A 22,908-nucleotide genomic window follows, 5' to 3' on the forward strand; every position below is an offset into this window, starting at 1 on the left:
CCTGAAAATAAATAATTTACTTATATAGTTTTTATTTTATTTGCTCTGAAAGGTAAATAAGTACCTGAAAAACACAGAAATTTTACTTGCTGCAGGTTAAGTTTTTATTGTTATTCTCTCACACATACCTAAGTAAAGGCACTGCCTTCTAAGAATTGCATAAATGTTAATGTTCCGTTTTTTATATTTAAATTCTGTCTGACAGCACTAAGAAACCCTTTGGAGATTTTCTAGTAATGCAGCTGTGCAAAATTGGGGACTTCTCATCCACCTACACAGGCACAGTTAGTACACACACACACACACACACACAGAAACAGACATACATGCAGAAAATCAGAAACATCACCAGAGATACACTCAGATACTCACACAGAAACAGATACACGCAGACCCGAATGCACGCAGACACAAACAGGTATTAATCAATCTGTGTATCCTCACAACTCATTCCCCAAAGCAGAACCGCCAAATGGCCTTACCGTCAAAGTGAAACTCCACCCTTCCACAGAAATGGCCTCTAATCAGTGCCTCACCCACCACTTCTGTGCTGGTGTCTGGACAACCCTGCGACTGTCCTGGTACTCAGCATGAGATGCTCTCAGGTGCTGAAGGAATTTCAGCTTTTATAACCCACACAGGCTGGCCAAAATTGTATAACCGCACCACCTCATCAGAAATGCTATTTGTGTTACACAACAGCCACCACCCGGTTACAAACGTTACTGCATGCCTCTGTTACGGTCTCCTTAACATCAATCTGTACAGCCAGTTTCTCCATGGCAGGCTGGAGAGTCTATTGTAGAAACCAAGCAGCTGCTGAGAATATATGTCTCAAACCTGCACTAACAAGGAAAATTAAAACCTATCTTTATAAACCCTGCAGTTCAGATGAGTAAGTCCACCCAGGCTGCTTCCAGCTCAGTGAAAAGGGGGGTTAATTTTACTCCCTGGTAAGTTTCCATTTCCCCAATCAGGGTCCAAAGACAATTGTTTTCAAAGCTCAAAAAAATTCAGATCTCAAGGTAGGAGCTCATCATTAAAGGAAAAGCCAACAAATAACTGTCACATTGGAGAGCTGACTGCTGGGGTCCAGTTCAACATGGCATTCGGCATGCAGGTCCCCACTGATTCCTACCAAACAGTGGACGTACCCATGCAGACAAAAGTGGCGAAGGCACACTGACAGTCTAACATCAGGACTAGGAAAGAAATCACACCTGTGGCCAGACTTTGCCCTTCCCAGTCCTGACTCCAGGCCAGGGCCTGCCAGGAACCTGGGCAGTGGGCACCCTCTGCCCTGTGGAATATGCAAATACCTGCCTCCAACTCCCTAACACCAGACTGCCCTTCCCAAATCCAGAAAGGGAACTCGAGGCTCAGATGACAAACAGCCAGGCAGAAGGGGCATCGACCATCAGCAAGGGACATCTTAGAAATGGGAGTGCCTGAGATAAAGACAGAAAAAGAACCAGGACAATTCCTGGAGAAAAGCAGCTGTAAGTATTCCTCATTCACGGAAACTTTGAGGAGCTCAGCGTGGGGTAAGAGGATAACACCACCTAACCAGAAGTGATGCCTTAGTAGAAACTGGGGAGAAGGTTGGGAGCAAGGCGCTTCAACTGCTTAGGGCAGGAGACCCACCACCACAAATGCCCAGAACAAGGTCGGCACATGACACATCCAGCCCATCAGCTCAACACGTCTAGAGGAGCCGAGAACTGTATTCAGGACATGCTGTGAAGACTAACATCAGAGAAGATTTGTTGCAGGAGCCAAAAGAAAACTAAAACAAAAACACACACAAAAAAACCCACAGTTGGATTAAAGGAGGAAAAACATTTTTTAAGTTAGTATTTTTTTTAAAAAGGAAACAAGATCGACAATTATATGGAGAAAATGAATCAAGAACAAGAAGCTGAGGTAGGGAAGAACTGTAGGGAAATGAAGAGTCAGCATTAACTCAAAAGCAAGCGAGAGAAATGGCGTCACAAAAGACTGAAACGGGAGGTGGGTGACAGACCTGAGAAACTCTGAGAGACAAGGAAAAGTACAGAAAGGCTAAGGCTATTCCGAGACAGAGCTGGGCAGGAAAAAGCAAAGAGCAAGGCCAAACTGTGACTCATCAGTGTCTTTCAAGCAGACTTAGAAACAAAAGGGGTAATGAAGCCAGTTGTGCTGTACGATTCCATTTACACAAAATGTCCAGAGTAAGCAAATCCACAAAGACAGAAAGTTCATCAATGGTTGCCTGGGGCTAGGGTGGGAATGGGAGTGACTATTCATGGGTTTTAGGATTTTTTGCAGGATGAAAAAAAGTGCTAAAATTGTATTGTGGTGATGGCTGTACAGCTTTGTGAATAACTGTATACTAAAAACCACTGAATTGTATATTTTAAGATGATGACTATCATGGTGTGTAATACACCTCAATAAAACTTTAAAAAAAAAACAAATGAGGTTGGGTATGGTGGCTCACACCTGTAATCCCAGCACTTTGGGAGGCTGAGGCAGGCGTGATCACCTAAGGTCAGGAGTTTGAGACCAACCTGGCCAACACAGTGAAACCCCATCTCTACTAAAAATACAAAAATTAGCTGGGTGTGATGGCACGTGCCTGTAATACCAGCTACTTGAGAGGCTGAGGGCAGGAAAATCACTTGAACCTGGGAGGCAGAGGTTGCAGTGAGCAAAGATTGCGCCACCGCACTCCAGCCTGGGTGACAGAGCAGAACTCTGATTCAAAAAAAAAAAAAAAAAAAAGAACAAATGGAGCAGACTTAAAGAACCTAATATAAAAAATGCAGACTAAAAAATTACTCTGAGATTAAGAAAAATCTGAGCAAAGGGACTACAAGGGCATTCTAGGTTCATGCAATAATCATATACTTGGACACATCCTAGCAAAATAATTTAACCACAGGATGAAAGAATCGTAGACACATCCAGGGAGAAGGAGAAAATGTTTGGTTTGCTTAAATGTTAGCTTGAATTAAGCTTAGCTCCTGGGTTGTCCATAGCAGTATTAAATGTCAGAAGACAGTAACACCAACACAAACTGAGGGAAAGGTCTTACCAAGGAATTTTACACCCAGATAAGGTGCCCTTCATGTGTGAAAGCCAAACAAGACAGTTTTAGATGTGCATGAGCTCAAAGGAAAAGGAGGGAAAGAAAGCCTGAAGCTGTATCCAACCAGGTTGGAATATAGAAGTGAAATTCACAGAGGCCACTAACTAGTATACAAGGCTGCTAAGCACGGACGCTAAAACCATCAAGGTAGGGACAAAGCTAAATAATGAGTGTAAATCTGGTTATAAAACTTAATGCATAAGCCAAATTGCTCTCTAAATATATGCTATATAAGAAGTGTAATTAGGCCGGGCACGGTGGCTCAAGCCTGTAATCCCAGCACTTTGGGAAGCCGAGACGGGCGGATCACGAGGTCGGGAGATCGAGACCATCCTGGCTAATACGGTGAAACCCCGTCTCTACTAAAAAAATACAAACTAGCCGGGCGAGGTGGTGGGCGCCTGTAGTCCCAGCTACTCGGGAGGCTGAGGCAGGAGAATGGCGTGAACCCGGGAGGCGGAGCTTGCAGTGAGCTGAGATCCGGCCACTGCACTCCAGCCTGGGCGACAGAGCGAGACTCCGTCTCAAAAAAAAAAAAAAAAAGAAGTGTAATTAAATAGGCCGGGTGCAGTGGCTCAAGCCTGTAATCCCAGCACTTTGGGAGGCCAAGGCGGGCGGATCACAAGGTCAGGAGATCGAGACCAGCCTGATTAACATGGCAAAACCCAATCTCTACTAAAAATACAAAAATTAGCTGGGAGTGGTGGCATGTACCTGTAATCCCAGCTACTCAGGAGGCTGAGGCAGGACAATCACTTGAACCTGGGAGGCAAAGGTTGCAGTGAGCCGAGATTGCACCCCTGCACTCTAACCTGGGTGACAGAACGAGACTCAAAAAAAAAAAAAGTCAGGTGTGGAGGCTCATGCCTGTAATCCCAGCACTTTGGGAGGCCAAGGCGGGCGAATCACAAGGTCAAGAGATCAAGACCACCCTAGCCAACATGGTGAAACCCCATCTCTACTAAAAATACAAAAATTAGCTGGGAGTGGTGGTACACGCCTGGAATCTCAGCAACTCGGGAGGCTGAGGCAGGAGAATCACTTGAACCCAGGAAGTGGAGGTTGCAGTGAGCCGAGATAGTGCCACTGCACTCCAGCCTGGCAACAGAGACTCCATCTCAAAAATAATAACAATAAAATTAAATTAAATAAAAAAAGAAATGTAATTTAAATAAAGCAGACAGAAAAGATTACATTAATAAAGACTGAAAACAGACAGTAAGAAGATGCTAAAGCCCTTCTCCCAAAGAGAAAGAACCATAGATAGGCCTTAACTATGACAATTAGAGAAATGAGGTTTTTTTTGTTTTTCACTTAAAACCAGTATTAGAATTTGAAACAGAACACAGACTAAAACACAGCTAGACCTATAAATGAGTTAAACCCATTTAATTAAAAATACTCAGATTCCATCAAAAAATAAATGCCAGCCGGATGCAGTGGCTCATGCCTGTAATCCTAGTACTTTGGGAGGCTGAGGTGGGCAGATCACTTGGGGTCAGGAGTTCAAGACTAGCCCGGCCAACATGAAGAAACCCCATCTCTACTAAAAATACAAAAATTAGCTGGGTGTGGTGGCGCACACCTGTAGTCTTAGCTACTTGGGAGGCTGAGACAGGAGACTTGCTTAAACCCAAGGGGTGGAGGTTGCAGTGAGCTGAGATTATGCCACTGCACTCCAGTCTGGGCGACAGACAGAGACTCTGTCTCAAAAAAATAATAAATAAAAATAAAATAAATGCCAAGTTAGACCTTAAAGTGAAAAAAAGTAACACTAATGCTGCCTTATTATTTTTTAAATTATTTTTTAAATGTCAGACACAGTGGAATCCATGCCAAAAAGTATTAAGCAGGAAAAAGGAGGTCATTTTACACTGCTAAAGGATAAAATTCACAAGAAGAATGTGATGTCAGTCTTTACATTCTGAACATTCTTTCACTGAAATAAAGCCCATAATGGCTAGAAATAGAGAAGAAATGACCAACACTTCATAAACATATCTCTCTCCAAGAAGATAGGGGTAGGGAGGATATACAAGCATAGGCCCCATGTCCATATTAATTTTATTTTGTATTGATTACAGAATCTGACCAATAAAATGAATAAGGCTAATATAATAGATATCAAACTTTGCACCCCACAGGAAATAGCTTCCTTTTCAATGGCTAAAGAGCATTTACGAAAAGTGACCATCTATCATGCCACAAGCAAAATTTCAAACCCCACAAAAAAAAGGAACATTTCAGCTGGGCGCAATGGCTCATGCCTGTAATCCCAGCACTTTAGGAGGCCAAGGCAGGTGGATCACCTGAGGTCAGGAGTTTGAGACTAGCCTGGCCAACACGGTGAAACCCCATCTCTACTAAAAATACAAACAATTAGTCAGGCGTGGTGGCGGGCGCCTGTAATCCCAGATACTCGGGAAGCTGAGGCAGGAGACTTACTTGAACCTGGGAGGCGGAGGTTGTAGTGAGTTGAGATGATGCCACTGCACTCCTGCCTAGGCGATAGAGTTAGACTCGGTCTCCAAAAAAAAAAAAAAAAAAAAAGGAACGTTCCTATTCCTATTTCTCATTGCCTGATCACAATGCCAGAAAGAAATAAAAATAATCAAGAAAGTTTTTAACAACTTCCACTTTAAATCTTTTTCCTAAATAACCATTGAGTCAAAGGAGACATTGAAAACTATAAAAATATCTCTACATTAAAGAAGAAAAAATAAGTAACAAAATGTACTAAGAAGGAAAAAAGAAATTAAAGAGAAGAGAGGGAAATTAGCTAGAAAATAAGCAACAAAACTGATAAATTTGATAAACACATCCAAAAGTGTTCTTAAGCCTCCAGAGGCCGAAGAGAGCAAAGACCTTCCCCTTAAACAGGCACCAGGCCTAGGTGGTTTTGCAGGCAAATATTTCCACGGCATCAATATCCACAATATCAAGGCATAGTCACACTGCATGCTACTCGGAGAGCTGCAAAGCACTGGAAAAAGATGAGAAGCTTATCAAAATCCAGTATAACCCTGATCCAAAAGTTGACAAAGCACAAGGAAAAGAGAAAAGTTAGTATTTTTATAACTCACATCAACAGATAGGAAGAAGAACTATAAGGTCAAAAGAAACCAAAAAGGCAGGCCAGGTGCAGTGGCTCACGCCTATAATCCCAGCACTTTGGGAGGCTGAGGTGGGTGGATCACCTGAGGTCAGGAGTTTGACACCAGCCTGGCCAACATGGTGAAACCCCGTCTCTACTAAAAATACAAAAAAAAGTTAGCTGGGCCTGGTGGCACACGCCTGTAATCCCAACTACTCAGGAGGCTGAGGTAGGAGAATTGCTTGAACCTAGAAGGTGGAGGTTGCAGTTGAGCCAAGATTGCGCCACTGCACTCCAGCCTGGGTGACAGAGCGATCCTCCGTCTTAAAAAAGAAAAAAACAGAAATAAACCAAAAAGGCATAAAACTCAATGTCAATTTTTGAATAAAACTCTTAGCACATTAGACATAGAAGAAAAAAAGTCCTCGAAAAGAACCCCAATCTCATACCAAAGGCAATGAGATACATAACTCAAACAACACCCTGAAGGGTGCCCTTTAAAGACAAAAATAGGAGTCTGGTGGGTGGCATTATAGAAGACTGTTCTAGAAGTTCTAACCAGGACGATAAGAAAAAGATTTTGGGCTGGGCACGGTGGCTCACGCCTGTAATCCCAGCACTTTGGGAGGCCGAGAAGGGCGGATCACAAGGTCAGGAGTTCGAGACCAGCCTGGCCAATATGGTGAAACCCTGTCTCCACCAAAAATACAAAAGTTAGCTGGGTGTGGTGGTGCGTGCCTGTAGTCCCAGCTACTCGGAAGGCTGAGGCAGAAGAATGCACTCCAACCTGGGCGACAGAGGGATATTCTGTCTCAAAAAAAAAAAAAAAAAAGAAAAAAGAAAAAGATTTTGTTTGGGCACAGTGGCTCGGGTCTGTAATCTCATTGTTTTGGGAGGCCAGAAGGATCACTTCAGGCCAGTTCAAGACCAGCCAGGGCAACATAACAAGACCTAGTCTCTATTAAAAAAAAAAATTTTTTTTTAATTAGCTGGACATGGTGGTGCACGCCTGTGGTCCCAGCTACTAAGAAGGCTGAGGTAGGAGGACTGGCTTGACTGCAGGAGTTTGAGGCTGCAGTGAACAATGACTGCATCTCTGCAATCCAGCCTGGGCAACAGACTAAGACCCTATTTATAAAATGAAGAAAAAAATTTTTGAACATTCAAATAATGGAGAAGGGAAAGCAAAAGAATTATTTATAGGTAATGTGTCTGTCTACCCAGAAAATGAGTAAACACACACACACACACACACACACACCCTAGAATAAGATACTTCAGAAAGATAGTAAGTTATAAAATGAATATACAAAAAATTCCCATACATGAGCACCAACTCCTGATTCCCCTCTCTTTAAAGTACTGTATAGGTTGTGTGCGATGGCTCATGCCTGTAATCCTTGGGGGAGGCCAAGGTAGGAGTAACACTTGAGTTCAGGGGCTCGAGACCAGCCTGAGAAACATACTAAAGCCCCGTCTCTACAAAAAATACAAAAAAATTAACCGGTTATGGTGGGGTGTGCCTTTAGTCCCAGCTTCTTGAAGGGTTGAGGTGGGAAGATTGCTTGAGCTCCAATTGGAGGTCAAGGCTGTAGTGAGCGGAGATGGTGCCACTGCACTCCAGCCTGGGTAACAATGTGAGACTCTGTCTCAAAAATAATTTTCTTAAAAAAAGTACTGTATAGGCCGGGCGCGGTGGCTCAAGCCTGTAATCCCAGCACTTTGGGAGGCCGAGACGGGCGGATCACGAGGTCGGGAGATCGAGACCATCCTGGCTAACACGGTGAAACCCCGTCTCTACTAAAAAAATACAAAAAACTAGCCGGGCGAGGTGGCGGGCGCCTGTAGTCCCAGCTACTCGGGAGGCTGAGGCAGGAGAATGGCGTGAACCCGGGAGGCAGAGCTTGCAGTGAGCTGAGATCCGGCCTCTGCACTCCAGCCTGGGCGACAGAGCGAGACTCTGTCTCAAAAAAAAAAAAAAAAAAAAAAAAAAAAAAGTACTGTATATATACATGTGCAATTGTGCTTTTAAAAAAAAAAAAAAAAAGGCTATGCACCAAGCAGTTTATGGTGGTAATCTCTAGAATATAGGGGTTACAGGTATTTCTTGTTGTGTTTATCTACATTCTTAAAATTTTAGTAATGCCCCTCTCCTTATATTAGGAGGAAAAATTAGCAATAGCTCAATTCTTAGTATGTATGTATGGTTAGTAAACTCAGAACAGAAAATAGGGCAAAACAACTAAAATGCTAAACATGGACAAATACAAGAAAAAAACTTCTGAGTCTTCAGAAATAATTTTGCATTTGAAAATATCTAATCTGATTAACATAATCTCTGATTTGTTTTCCTTTTATGAATAAAATCTAAAACGTTTTTCCTTTAATTCCACATTTGGTAATCATCATTTTTGTCTTTCCAGATAATGTTAGATATTGACATTTCCATGCCCCTGCTGTTGTAAAACTGAGTAAAACAACAAAAGAGATTCAAGATTATCAGCTGGACAAAACCCACTTTGATTCTGTAATAAGACAAGGGGGCAGATGCTAGAAATGCTAAAAGCAAATGCATTAACAGCACCCTCTAGTGTTATAAAATCTAACTGGCACTTGGTAGAAGTAGGAAATCTAAATGTAGTATTTTTTAAAACCTCTTTTGGAAAATTTCAAACATACAGAAAAGTAGACAAAATGAAAACACATTTTCATTTCATATTCAATTTGTTTCCAATTGCTGACTGTTCTTATTATTGTAGCAACTTTATATTTCATTAAGAGGTATCAGAGGCAACCAAGTGTCTCCATGGGCCCTTCTCTGCCATTGGATTAGTAATTCAACTAATAAAATCCTTGGTTTTAAGTTGGGGCACACAACCAACTGAATTAATTAAGGCAACATTTCCCAGCCTCCCTTGCAGCTAGATGCAGCCAACCTTAGCCAACGGATATGGGTGAAAGTAAGCACGACCTCTCCTCTCCCTTCCCTCTTCTTACTGGCTGCAGGAACCACCTTGGACTATGTAAAAGAATCAACACTCTAAGAAGCCAAGCATGGTGGCTTATGCCTATATTCCCAGTGTTTTGGGGGTCTTGAGTCAGGAGGATCACTTGAGGATAGGAGTTTGAAACCATCCTGGACAATATAGCAAGACCCCCATCTGTGCAAAAAAAAAAAAAAAAATTTTTTTTTTTTTTTTGTTTAATTACCTGGGCATGGTGAGGTGTGCCTGTTATCCCAGCTACTCAGTAGGGTGAGGCAGGAGGATGGCTTGAACCTAGGAGTTCAACGTTCAGTGAACTATGATCACGACACTGCACTCAAGCCTGGATGACAGAGCAAGACACTATCTCTAAAAGTTAATTTTAAAAATAAAAATCAATACTCTAGAAATTTTAAAGCAGGGGACAGATTATGTGAGGAAAACACTTTGATTGTGTCATCCCAGCATGTTACAGCAGCTAAAACTATAACTCCCCACCAAAAAAAAAACCCAACAGGCCTGGTGCAGTGGCTCACGCCTGTAATCCCAGCACTTCGGGAGGCCAAGGCGGGCAGATCACCTGAGGTCAGGAGTTCAAGACCAGCCTGGCCAACATGGTGAAACCCCGTTTCTACTAAAAATACAAAAATTAGCCAAGCATGGTGGTGGGCGCCTGTAGTCGCAGCTACTCGGGAGGCTGAGGCAGGAGAATCCCTTGAAACCAGAAGGCAGAAGTTGCAGTGAGCCGAGATCATGCCATTGCACTCCAGCCTAGGCAACAGAGCGAGACACTATCTCAAAAAAAAAAAAAAAAGAAATCTGACATTCAGGCTGGGCACAGTGGCTCATGCCCTTAATCCCAGCACTTGGGGAGGCTGAGACGGGTAGACCACTTGAAGCCAGAAGTTCAAGACCAGCATGGGCAACACAGTGAAACCACCTCTCCACTAAAAATACAAACATTAGCCAAGCGTGGTGATGTACACCTGTAATCTCAGCTACTTGGGAGACTGAGGCACGATAATCGCTGGAACCCAGGAGGCAGAGGTTGCAGCCAGCTGAGATCGTGCCACTGCATTCCAGCCTGGGCGGCAGAAAGAGACTCTGTCTCAATAAAAAAAAAAAAAAAAGAAACCTGACATTCAGGCCGGGTGCGGTGGCTCAGGCCTGTAATCCCAGAACTTTGGAAGGCCATAGCGGACGGATCACTTGAGGTCAGGAGTTCCAGACCAGCCTCCAGCAGGGTGAAACCCCATCTCTACTGAAAAATACAAAAATTAGCTGGGCATGGTGGCGTGTGCCTGTAATCTCAGCTACTAGGGAGGCTGAGGCAGGAGAATCTCTTGAACCTGGGAGGCAGAGGTTGCAGTGAGCCAATATCAGGCCATTGCACTCCAGCCTGAGCAACAGAGTGAGACTCCATCTCAAACAAAAAAAAAAGAAACCTGACATTCAAGAAAAAAAAAAATTGTATACTATGTCCATTCTAAGAATAAGAATTCGGACATTAAAAAAAAAACAACACAAAATCTGCAAAGTGCACTAGTAAGACATCACATTTGGAACAACCCTAGTTTCCAAATTTTTCAAAGGAAATACAAGATCAGTACATATTCTTAACCTGGGGAGTATGGTGGGGGAATAGAGGGTTGAAGTTATTTTTCTTCAGACGAACCAAATAGCAGGTTCATGGTAAAAGCTAAGCATCCGGGTGAAATGAATAAATTCATTGTTCACTTTGACTATCGAAAACTTATTATGGGCTTCTCTGGCAGACACTTAAAGCCTGGCCACTCAACCATAATCTCAAGGCATGATTCAGAATGTATGCTGACAAGCACATACCACAATTCCAGCAATGAAGCAAAAACACTTCATCCAACTCTCAAAGCAAATCCACTGTGAAGACTGCCTGCACGATTCCAGCTCAAGACTCACATTACAATGTATCCTAGTTAGCAGGCTGCAGTAGAAGGGTTAGTGGTGAAGCATCACTGCACTGGCATCTGTACCCCTCACTGGACACCATGCATGGTGCTGTATGTGTAGGGAAAGTCATTAACCAGTGAGCCGAAAATGCCTCTGTAAAATAAGATTGCTGCCCTACTCCTGTAGTTTCTGCACTTTTGTTTTTAGTAGTGGAACGAGTATCCTCAAACTAACTCTTATTCAAAGCCTGGAGGGGAGGGGGAGAAATCACACCAGTAGGATTAAAATGGAGGTTTAACATTAAAATGGAGGTTTAACATTCTTCACTATAAATGAAGAATGTTCATTTAACATTAAAATGGAGGTTTAACATTCTTCACTATAAAGTTTTAATACACATTTTCCAGAAATAGTCCAACTAGTAAATGAAAAATTCCATGTATTTCTCAGCAAGAAAATACATTTATCTAATTTTCTAGCAGTAGCTGCAAATATTTACTTTTTTTTTTTTTTTTTTTTTTTTTTTGGAAACTGGGTTATGAGACTGGCTAATTTTTGTATTTTTGGTAGAGACAAGGTTTCACCATGATGCCAAGGCTGGTCTCAAACTCCTGGGCTCAAGAAATCCACCTGCGTTAGCCTCCCATATTGCTGGGATTATAAGTGTGAGCCACCATGCCTGGCCGAGTGGTTGCAAATGTTATGCTGTACTATACCATCTCTTCACTATTTGGTTACCCTAACACAATGCTCTGATTCTGAATTAAAGAGAAAGAAAAAAAGATCATCCAAGAGCAAGAAGGGCAAAATTCAATTACTTTAAATAACTTTAAAATATAATCTGATTTTTAAATTTCATTCTTTGGATTAAAAAGCTGTATGAAAGGGCTAGGCGTGATGGCTCACACTTTGAGCACTTTGGGAGGCCAAGGCCGGCAGATCACCTGAGATCGGGAGTTCAAGACCAGCCTGACCAACATGGAGAAACCCCATCTCTACTAAAAATACAAAAAAAAAAAAAAAAAAAATAGCACATTCCTGTAATCCCAGCTACTCAGGAGGCTGAGGCAGAAGAATCACCTGAACCCAGGAGGCAGAGGTTGCGGTGAGCCAAGATTGTGCCATTGCACTCTAGCCTGGGCAACAAGAGCGAAACTCTGTCTCAAAACAAAAACAAAAACAAAAACATGGTGTATGACATACCTATTAAAATGGTTAGAACAAAAAAAGACAAGTTACTGGAACCCTCATACTCTTGAGTGGGTATGCAAAATGGTACAACTACTTTGGAAAACCATTCGGTCATTTCTTATCAAGTTAAACATATATTTCCATAAGATCCAGCAATACTACTCCTGGGTATCTATGGCTGAATGAAACATTATGTTCAGACAAGAACATGTACATAAATGTTAATAATGGTTTTATTTTTTATTTTTATTTATTTTGAGACAATGTCTCACTCTGCTACCCAGGCTGGAGTGCCATCACTCTCACTGAGTACAATCATGGCTCACTACAGCCTCAACCTCTCGGGCTCAAGTGATTCCTCCCACCTCAGCCTCCCAAGTAGGTGGGACTACAGGTGTGCGCTACCACACCTGGCTAATTTTTGCAATTTTTGTAGAGACGAGGTTTCATCATGTTGCTCAGGCTGTTGCCTGGGCTCAAGTGAACCTCCCACCTTGGCCTCTGGCTCACTGGGATTACAGGCATGAGCCACTATATCAGCTATTTTTATTTTTAGACACAGGGTCTCACTCTGTCACATAGGCAGGATTACAGTGACAGGCTCATAGCTCATTGCAGCGTCAAACTCCTGACCTCAAGCAATCCACCCGCCTCAGCCTCCTAAGTAGAGAGAACTACAGATGTGTACTGCCATACTCAGCTAATTTTTTTTTATTGTCATTGTTTTTGTAGAGATGAGGTCTTGCTATGTTACCCAGGCTGGTCTCAAACTCCTGAGCTCAAGTGATCCTCCCACCTCAGCCTCCCAAAGTGCTGGGATTATAACTGAGAGCTACCATATCTGACCTCTAGTGACTTTATTTATACTAGCCAAAACCTGGAAACAACATTCACCTTGAACTAGTAAACATCAACTAGTGAATATCCACAAACCACATAGCATATCTCTATTAAAACACAATTATCATTTCACATTCATCAGATAAGTCTAGAATAAGAGTTTAGTAATATGAAGTATTGGCAAGACTGTGAATAAACAGGAATTCCTCTATCATGTTGCCAGAGAAGAAAGTTGGTTCAAATACTTGGGAGAACCACTGGTAATATTTAGTTGGTTGAAAACGTGTATGCACTATGATCCAGCAAGGCCAGTTAGCATACTCTACCCTTGAGAAACCCACCCAGGTGAGGACAGTCATTCTGTTCATTATGCTATTTCAAGAGGAGAATATTTAAGTAAGTTATGCTACATTTAATCAATGAAATAAAATACTGTAGTTAAAATAAACGAACTCTAGCTACTTGTACCAACATTTGGGAACATTTTCCAGAGTGATTAAGTAGGTGGTAGTACACACACATGCACACACACGAGATCTACTATTTAAGGTTTTAAATCACGCAAGCATTATTATATGTTGGTTTGTGAATATATAAGCGTGTAACACAAAAGTAAAGATATGGACTGTAAAGGTACCTCTGAGAAGAAGAGAAAGAGGGAGATGAGGCTAGCGGAGAGGACAAACCAGGTATCGGAAATGTTTCAATTTCCTTAAAAAGCAAAAACAAAATACCTGAAGCAAAAATGATAACATGTTTAGATTTATTAGGTCTCGGTATCCAGCAGGTAAGTTTCATTCTTTTATTTTCTTTATATTTGAAATGTCACAATTAAAAACAAACGTTTAACCAAAGACTATCTTTAAAAGGATACACAATCTGAACACACAAAAACTGGTAAAAGTGGCTGCCTCCAGAGATGGAAATGGGACCAGGACCAGACAGGAAGAAGGCTTATTCTCTGATTATGCATCCTTTCTTTTTTGAGACAGAGTCTCGCTTTGTCCCCCAGGCTGGAGTGAGGTGGCAAGATCTCGACTCACTGCAACCTCCACCTCCCAGGTTCAAGCAATTCTCCCTACAAGTGCGTGTCACCGCTCTTGGCCAATTTTTTATATTTTTAGTAGAGACAGGGTTTCACCTTGTGAGCCAGGATGGTCTCGATCTCCTGACCTCGTGATCTGCCCGTCTTGGCCTCCCAAAGTGCTGGGATTACAGGTGTGAGCCACCACACTTGATCTATATATTTTTTTAATTACAAATAAGTTTGACGCCCTCTTTACCTCCAGCCCCCAGAGTGGGGCCTATTTAAAGCAAGCTTGTCCAGTCCTTGGCCTAGGACAGCTGTGAATGCAGTCCAACACAAATTCATAACTTTCTTAAAACATTTGAGATTTTTTGCGATTTTTTTAAGCTCATCAGCTATCATTAGTGATAGTGTATTTTATGTGTGGCCCAGGGAAGCCAAAAGATTGGACACCTTTGATCTAAAGTATTTTTATTTCACATAAGGACAGGCCACTGAGGACACGATTGAGATTCCAGCCCTGACTGTGCCATTGATGAGTTCTATCATCTTGGGAGGGGATTTAATTTTGGGGATGATTTGACCCCCTCCAAGTGTCATATCACTTCTAAAATACTGTCTTTTATGAAAACACAAACATATCCCCCTCAGCCAGAGATTCTCTACGCCACAGGGAGCGAAAAGCAGTTCTCATGTAACCTTGATAGGAAAACTTGTAGAATTTGTTCGGACAGTTCCACACAGACCATCTCCAGTGATTGCCTCATAGCCTCTGTGGGTAGAGATGTATGCAGACAGTTGCCCTTACGCAAGGCAGCATGAGGTGAGAGGAGGGCAGGAAGTTGGGGGAGTGCTTATCTGATCACTTGTTTTCTTAATGAACTAAGAAGCAGAGGTCATGGCTGAGAGTAGAAATGCTGGGTATCTGATTGGACAGAAGTGGCTATGGAAGAAGAAAAATGACGAGAAAAATTATATTATTAAAAAAAAAAAAATCAAAGTCCAGCTGAGCCCAGAACTCATAATGTGAAATAGAGAAAGTCACCTTGTTGTCTGGTTTCTCTCCAGTAGAGTTCAACCAGCGCAAAACAAAACAGAATAGTAGGACCAGGGCCTGAGAGACCTTGACACGTTCTGGAGGCAGCTCAGAGAGGGAGGAGACCATTTAGTAAGATGGCAGCCACGTGATTTCCTGTGGCGTCCACAGCAGGTAAAAAGGACTGGGGAGGCGAGAGGAAGCTAGAGAGCACCACAGAGCTGGAGCACAGGACCAGTGAAGGGGAAAAATGAGAGCTAGGTAGGACAGGGTGTATAGACACACTCCCAGCTCAGGATCCCAAAGTGCTGTCTGGGAGATGACTGGGCCCGGGAGAGCTGATATAAACTGGAAATAAAACTCCCTGCAAAAGGTAAAGGGACAGTGAGATCTCATGACCGGATGAGCCAACGACTGAGAGATGATGCTAGAAGACACAGTGGAAAAAAATGTGGCAGGCCAGAAGCCAACATTCAAGGGGCATAAAGAAAGGTCAAGAAGTTGCTAGATGGCCTGGCGCAGTGGTTCACATCTGTAATCCCAGCACTTTGGGAGGACAAGGCAGGTGGATTATCTGAGGTCAGGAGTTCGAGATCAGCCTGGCCAACATGGTGAAATCCCATCTCTACTAAAAATACAAAATTAGTCAGGTGTGGTGGCACGCACCTGTAATCCCAGCTACTCGGTGGGCGCTGAGGCAGGAGAATCGCTTAGAACCAGGGAGGCGGAGGTTGCAAGTGAGCTGAGATCACACCCCTGCACTCCAGCCTGGGTGACAGAGCAAGACTCCGTCTCAAAAAAAGTTGCCAGATGATGGCAAAGAGGAAAAAGGCTTCAAAACTAACAAAAGTAGTTGAATTAAGGCTGGAGGACACAGCCTGCTTGCTATTCCCTCTACCTGGAAATACTGCAACACCTGGAGAATCTAAATACCAATTCCTCAGCAAATCCTTTCCACACCCCTCAAAATCCAAACCACTCACTGCACTCTTTGCTATTCTCCCAAAGCAAGGAGCACAATTCATGCCAAATGTTCTTCGTTATCCAAAGCTATGCTTTTCTCAGGTTCATGAAGCCAGGGATCCACGTTTTCTGGGTCTATCCAGTTCCTAAATGGTGATCAGCAGAAGATAAGTGGAGGGCATATACCTAACAATGTATCCAGCAAGCCACCAGGTCAGGAAAACAGGTGCTCTGGCACGCTGGCTTCAGGACCCCTTAGTCACAGCCACACACACTTAAAAGTAGTCTGCGTGGCTCTAAGAATTCCTAAGGCTGCCATAACTCCTTTACTATGATTCTCTGTTGCCAGCAGGAATAGGACCATATGTAAGCTTTCTTATTAAAAAATGTAAAAAAATCTGGCCAGGTGCAGTGGCTCACACCTATATAATTCCAGCACTTTGGGAGGCCAAGGTAGGTGGATCACTTGAGGCCAGGAGTTCAAGACCAACCTGGCCAACATGGTGAAATCCCATCTCTACTAAAAATACAAAAATTAGCCAGGCATGATGGCACATACCTGTAGCCCCAGTTACTCCTGAGGCTGAGGCACCAGAATCACTTGAACCCAAGAGGCGGAGGTTGCAGTGAGCCGAGATAGTGCCACTGCACTGCAGCCTGGGTGACACAGTAAGACTCTGTCTCAAAAAAAAAGCAAAAAATCAAAAAGGCAAAAATAAAATGTACCATTTGTAATTTACACAACAAATTATAAATTTACTAAATAATTTTTAACCTTCCTTTAGCATGCAAGCACTTTGGATATACTGCTAGTGGAGTAATAATTGCCCTAACTTTTTTTTTTTTTTTTTTTTTTTTTTTTTTTTTTTGAGACTGAGTCTCGCTCTGCCGCCCGGGCTGGAGTGCAGTGGCCGGATCTCAGCTCACTGCAAGCTCCGCCTCCCGGGTTCCCGCCATTCTCCTGCCTCAGCCTCCCGAGTAGCTGGGACTACAGGCGCCGCCACCTCGCCTGGCTAGTTTTTTGTATTTTTAGTAGAGACGGGGTTTCACCGTGTTAGCGAGGATGGTCTCGATCTCCTGACCTCGTGATCCGCCCGTCTCGGCCTCCCAAAGTGCTGGGATTACAGGCTTGAGCCACCGCGCCCAGCCTGCCCTAACTTTTTTATTTTTTTTGAGATAGGTCTCACTCTGTCGCTCAAGCTGGAGTGCAGTGGTACGATCATGACTCACTGCAGCCTTGACCTCCCTGGGCTCAGGTGATCCTCTCGCCTCAGCCTCCCAAGTAGCTGGGATTGCAGGCACGCGCTAATTTTTCTACTTTTTGTAGAGATGGGGTCTCGCCATGTTACCCTGGCTGGTCTTGGAACTCCTGGGCTCAAGCAATTCGACCACATCAGCTTCCCAAAGTGCTGGGATTATAGGCGTGAGTCATTTCACCCAGCCATAACATTTTTAGACGGTAATTTAACATCACCAAAGGCTCTAAAAATACACATAGCCTTTGACCTAACAATTTCACTCTGAAGAAATTTATCCTAGCAAAATAATTAAAACAGGCTTAAATTTTTCATTTTGTGAGTGTTCATTAAAATAATGCTTAGAGTAATCCAAAACCAGACGGGAAAATATTAATGCCGAAAATAAAGGACTGGTTGGTACAACTGTGGGCACATTCTTACATGAGCATATTTCAGAGATTAAAACATGGGTGACTGACATGGCAACGTATGGAGTGCATTATTAAACTGAGAAAAAGGCAGGTTTACAAAACAAACCTGATAATCCCATTTCAGTGTGTGCACACGTGCAGAAAACAAAGGGACACCAAAAAATTAGCCAGGTGTGGTAGCACATTCCTGTAGTCCCAGCTACTCAGGAGGCTGAGGCAGGAGGATCCCCTGCACCAGGGAGGTAGAGTTGCAGTGAGCCGAGATCACACCACTGCACCCCAGCCTGGGTGACGAGAGCAAGATTCTGTCTCAAAAAAAAAAAAAAAAAAAGACGACGACGACAACAAGAAAAAAAGGAAGGAAGAGAAGACTAGAAGAGAAGGGAAAAGAAGAGAAAAAAAGAAAGGAAGATACCAAAATAGTAAATGATTATCTCCAGATGATGGGATTGTATGTGGTTTTTTCCCCTTATTTTTCTACAGTGTACATATGTCACTTTCATAATTCTTAAAAGCTTGAGCCATTATCTAAGGACAACACTGAAATAAATATACGGGTAAGACAAACTAGAAGAGAAATTCTGGCAGTCAACAGCAGTGCTGAGAAAAAACACCCTATTGATATAGTCAGTGTACTCCTGGAGAGAGTGCTGGGAGGGTTAGAGTTTCCTGGTAACCAGGAGGCTAAATTTCTCATTCCTAAGGGTGTGCTGATGGCACCTGAGTAACTTAGAAAACCAAAGGTGTGGTCAAAAGGTAAGCGGTCTTCACATTCGGTAAACCTACCGTGTTCAGGGATTCCTGATTTTCCTTAAATCCTTTTTATTCTTGGATCTCAACTCTTCCAAGGGCTATTTTTATCTAATATTAGTTATCATACTTCTTCACATTTCCTAGATCTTCTTTATTTGAAAAAGAAATGAGACTCATTCATTGCAACCAAACTTTAATTTGTCAAAATTACAAACTGGCTGGACCCAGTGGCTCACATTTGTAATCCCAGTACTTTGGGAGGCCAAGGCAGGCATATCACTTGAGCCCAGAAGTTCGAGATCAGCCTGGGTAACAGAGCAAAACCCCGTCTCTACAAAAAATTAGCCAGGTGTGGTGGTGTGTGCTTGTAGTCCCAGCTACCAGGGAAGCTGAAGAGGAAGCATCACCCTCGGCTGGGGGCGGTGGCTCAGGCCTGTAATCCCAGCACTTTGGGAGGCCAAGGCAGGCAGATCACTTGAGGTCAGGAGTTGCAGACCAGTGTGGCCAACATAGAAAAACACCGTCTCTACTAAGAATACAAAAATTAGCTGGGCGTGGTGGCATGCGCCTGTAATTCCAGCTACTCAGGAGGCTGGGGCAGGAGAATTGCTTGAACCCGGGAGGCAGAGGTTAAAATGACCCAAGACTGCCACTGCACTACACCCTGGGTGACTGAGTGAGACTCCATCTTAATGAGCTATAATCATACCACCACACTCCAGCCTGGATAACAGAGGGAGAGAGACCCTGTCTCAAAAAGAAAATTAAAAAAAGAATTATAAGCTATAGAACATATTTGTGATTCTTGGGTAAAAAAGAAAAATATACCTATAGACTGAGGTAGGGGGCGGCAGGGGAGATCAATTTACTTGTTGAACTGGTTCATATGCATTTTCCAGGCAACTGAAAATCTAAATTTGAAAGGAAAAAGGTGAGGAAGGGGAAGCTTTAGTAGCACCGTTCAAGTGTGAGTATGTATTACTACATAGTCCCTGAAATAGAGGGGGCTTACATTATGAAATACTGAAAACTCCAAGAGCTTGGAAGTTGAAAACATATTGCTCAGTGGTAAATAAAGCAATGTGGTAACTGTGCTATCCAATGTGCGAGCCACCAGCCCCAGGTGGCTACTGAGCACCTCAAACGTGTTGGTCCAACTGGTGTGTGCTATGAATGTAACATATACAATAGACTTTAAAGGGTTACCATGAAAATAAAGAATGTAACTATCTCATTAATAATTTTATATTGATTGTGTTGAATTATTTTTAATATATCAGCTTGTAAAATATATTACTAAAATTAATTGTTCTTGTTTTCCTTTAACGTAGCTACCTCAAAATTACATATGTGACTTCCATTATAATGGTATTAGGTACTGCTAGTCTAAAAAATGTGGATATCAGGGAAAGAGAAAACGCTATTTCAGAGCACACAACCAGGGTAATCATGATAAGACCACATCCTATGAATGTGTAAACTTTTGATAGTTTGATTTTACACACACACACACACACACACATATAAACACACACAGAGACATGGCCATCTTTATCCAAACATCAAAGCCAACCCTATCATTAATATCCTACACAGTCAGCTGGGTAGATAACATGATGGGGAGCAGGTGCCATAACCTAATTTTCCACACACAGAACTGAGACGAGGGAAGGAGGCAGATATAAAAGAGACCAAAGCAGAAATCCAGAAGCAGAAATCTTGTGCTAACGAGAAGCGCAAGACAAAAGGTCAGAAGGGCTGGAGGCAGGGGCTCTTCGAGGGAAGCCCAGAACCAGTACGAGAAATCTAAATAAAACACAGGGCCCATCAAAAGGTAAACACTACTCAAATCCAGAAAGGCTTTATTGCTATTGATCTGAAAGTTCCAGTTTACGGCAAACCTAAAACAAAACAATATGTGTATTTAAAAAGGATTATCGTTAGAAGTCACGAGACAAATTTATTGATTTTTTTCTTTAATACCATACAGAAAAATCAGCAAACAACTTAGACAATTTATAAACAGCTGGTCTTAATCCAACACTAACATGTTGATTTTTCAAAATAACCAGTTGAAAAGGCCAGACTTGTTCTAATTTGCTTGGAATCTCTTTCATAGTAACTGTTACACAACTGTTCCATCTTCCTTCCTTACCTTCTTATGTAAGCTCTGTAATCACCATCAGTGTTTACATAGGTTTGTGAAACCACCCAATTTCTCCAGTAAATATTTAATTATCTTGTTGCTACTGATCAAACCATAAGCAACGCAGCATTTTTATACAACATGTCTGGTAATGAGAAAGTGAGACACTGACGTCAACAGCACAAAGACTCTAAACCAAAAACACCAGGATTTCCCGATACAAGGCTTCTTGGAAATCAGGCACCAATAAAATAGAAAATTCTCTTCACTGCTCAAAACTTTTGATCCAGTTTATATCTGAGTCCTGCAACATCTGTGGTGGTTCTAGCAAATGCTAAAATACCCTTCGACCAGAACCAGGTACCCAGTCTGCAGGCTTCAGGCACCAAGCAAAGTGGGTGTTCTCAGCTATAAAAGCCAGGCACTAAACGGTCATCTGTATGATATTAACGACGAAAATGAAAGGTATGAGCAAACCTCCTCTTTTCTCAGTTTAGTAAGAGCGTAACATTTCAGCATCTGTACTGATCATCTCAAGGCAAATGGAATGACACCAACCATCCAACTAGATCCCTGACTGCCTTGGTGGGCTGGGGCAAGGAGATGGAGACACATTATGCTGAGGCTCTTTCCCACCTGATGGTACAGCCCGGACACCTAGCAAATAACAGAAAACACATACAACCATCAAACTGGGCAGGAGAGCTCAGGGACACTGGAACTCCAGGCTGGAAGTTGTCAGAAATGACTTTTACAAAGTGAGATTAGGGTCAGTCTTGAAAGATGGCAGGAATCCCAAGACGGATGCCACCAGGGAGGTCCAGAGGTAGGTGGCAAATGATGGGCTTTTGGGCGCTGAACACAACAGCCTAACCCCAGCACCTGGAGGTCAGAGGGCAGGGAAGCAAAGGAAGAAAAACCTTTGTGGAGTCAAAGTAGCCTTGAAAGGCGAACATCAACACAGAACGGCTTCATGCAACATGAGTTTCTGGGCAGGCAAGGAGAGCAGTCGTCCACCACAGGATAATGGGGATCAAAATGGAGATCAATAAGCTTCTGTGTTAATCCAAGGAAAAGGACCTTGGCAACTGTGACGGTAAAGTGCCAATGAGAAAAAAGGATGAACTAAGGGAGTGATTTCAAAGAAAGACCTGGAATTAAAGGTGACCTCTAAGAAAAGAGCCAGGTGTCCTCTTCCTTCAGAAATAAGTAAATATTTGACAAGGCTTGACAAGGTAAATCATTAAAAATGTCGGGATGTATATTTTTCTTTTCTTTTTTTTTTTTTTTGTTTTATTTTTTGAGACTGAGTCCGGCTCTGTCATCCAGGCTGGAGTGTAGTGGCACGATCTCGGCTCACTGCAACCTCTGCCTCCCGAGTTCATGCAATTCTCCTGTCTCAGCCTCCAGAGTAGCGGGCAATACAGGTGTGCGCCACCATGCCTGGCTAATTTTTGTATTTTTAGTAGAGATGGGGTTTCACCAGCCATGTTGGCCAGGCTGGTCTTGAACTCCTGACCTCATGATCTGCCCACCTTGGCCTCCCAAAGTGCTGGGATTACAGGTGTGAACCACCACGCCCAGCTTTGTTTTGTTTTTAGTAGTAAGTAGAGACTTCTTTATTAGAAGTGTTTTTTTGTTTTCTTGTTGTTGTTTTGTTTTGAGACAGAGTTTCCCTCTTGTTACCCAGGCTGGAGTACAATGGCACAATCTCAGCTCACTGCAACCTCTCGCCTCCCAGGTTCAAGTAATTCTCCTACCTCAGCCTCCCAAGTAACTGGGATTACAGGAATGCGCCACCACGCCCAGCTAATTTTTTGTACTTTAGACAGGGTTTCTCCGTGTTGTACAGGCTGGTCTCGAACTCCAGACCTCAGGTGATCTGCCCACCTCAGCTTCCCAAAGTGCTGGGATTACAGATGTGAGCCACCATGCCCAGCCTTTATTAGAAGTCTTAAAAATTTTTTTAAAAGGAGTGATCCCCTCTAAGTATTTGTAAAAGGTCTTATAAGTGTACACAGAAAGTAAATTTTACTGCACATAAAACTTTTTAAAACAACACTGACATAACATTTTACATCCACCATACTGAATAAATTTAGTTTTAACAAGTCAATGTATCTGACAGCATCCTTTTTTTTTTTTT

At 42.7% G+C, this 22,908-nt stretch overlaps 1 protein-coding gene across 4 annotated transcripts in view; it reads right to left on the bottom strand.

Annotated features, from left to right (window-relative positions):
* Positions 1 to 22,908, bottom strand: part of SLC23A2 (solute carrier family 23 member 2) — a 151,330-nt gene that overhangs the window by 96,452 nt on the left and 31,970 nt on the right. Inside the window, exon 1 of one of the 4 annotated variants that reach the window (XM_050745215.1) lies at positions 9,435 to 9,661. The exons of 2 other annotated variants lie outside the window; for them this stretch is intronic. The gene's annotated coding sequence lies outside the window, so the exon portion shown is untranslated. Of the gene's footprint in view, positions 1 to 482; positions 2,676 to 9,434; positions 9,662 to 22,908 lie in introns of those variants that run through there. One more of the 4 variants, XM_050745212.1, reaches the window with a different exon arrangement.

This window comes from Macaca thibetana, chromosome 10 (genome assembly GCF_024542745.1).
Source record: "Macaca thibetana thibetana isolate TM-01 chromosome 10, ASM2454274v1, whole genome shotgun sequence".
Taxonomy (NCBI): Eukaryota; Metazoa; Chordata; class Mammalia; order Primates; family Cercopithecidae; genus Macaca; species Macaca thibetana.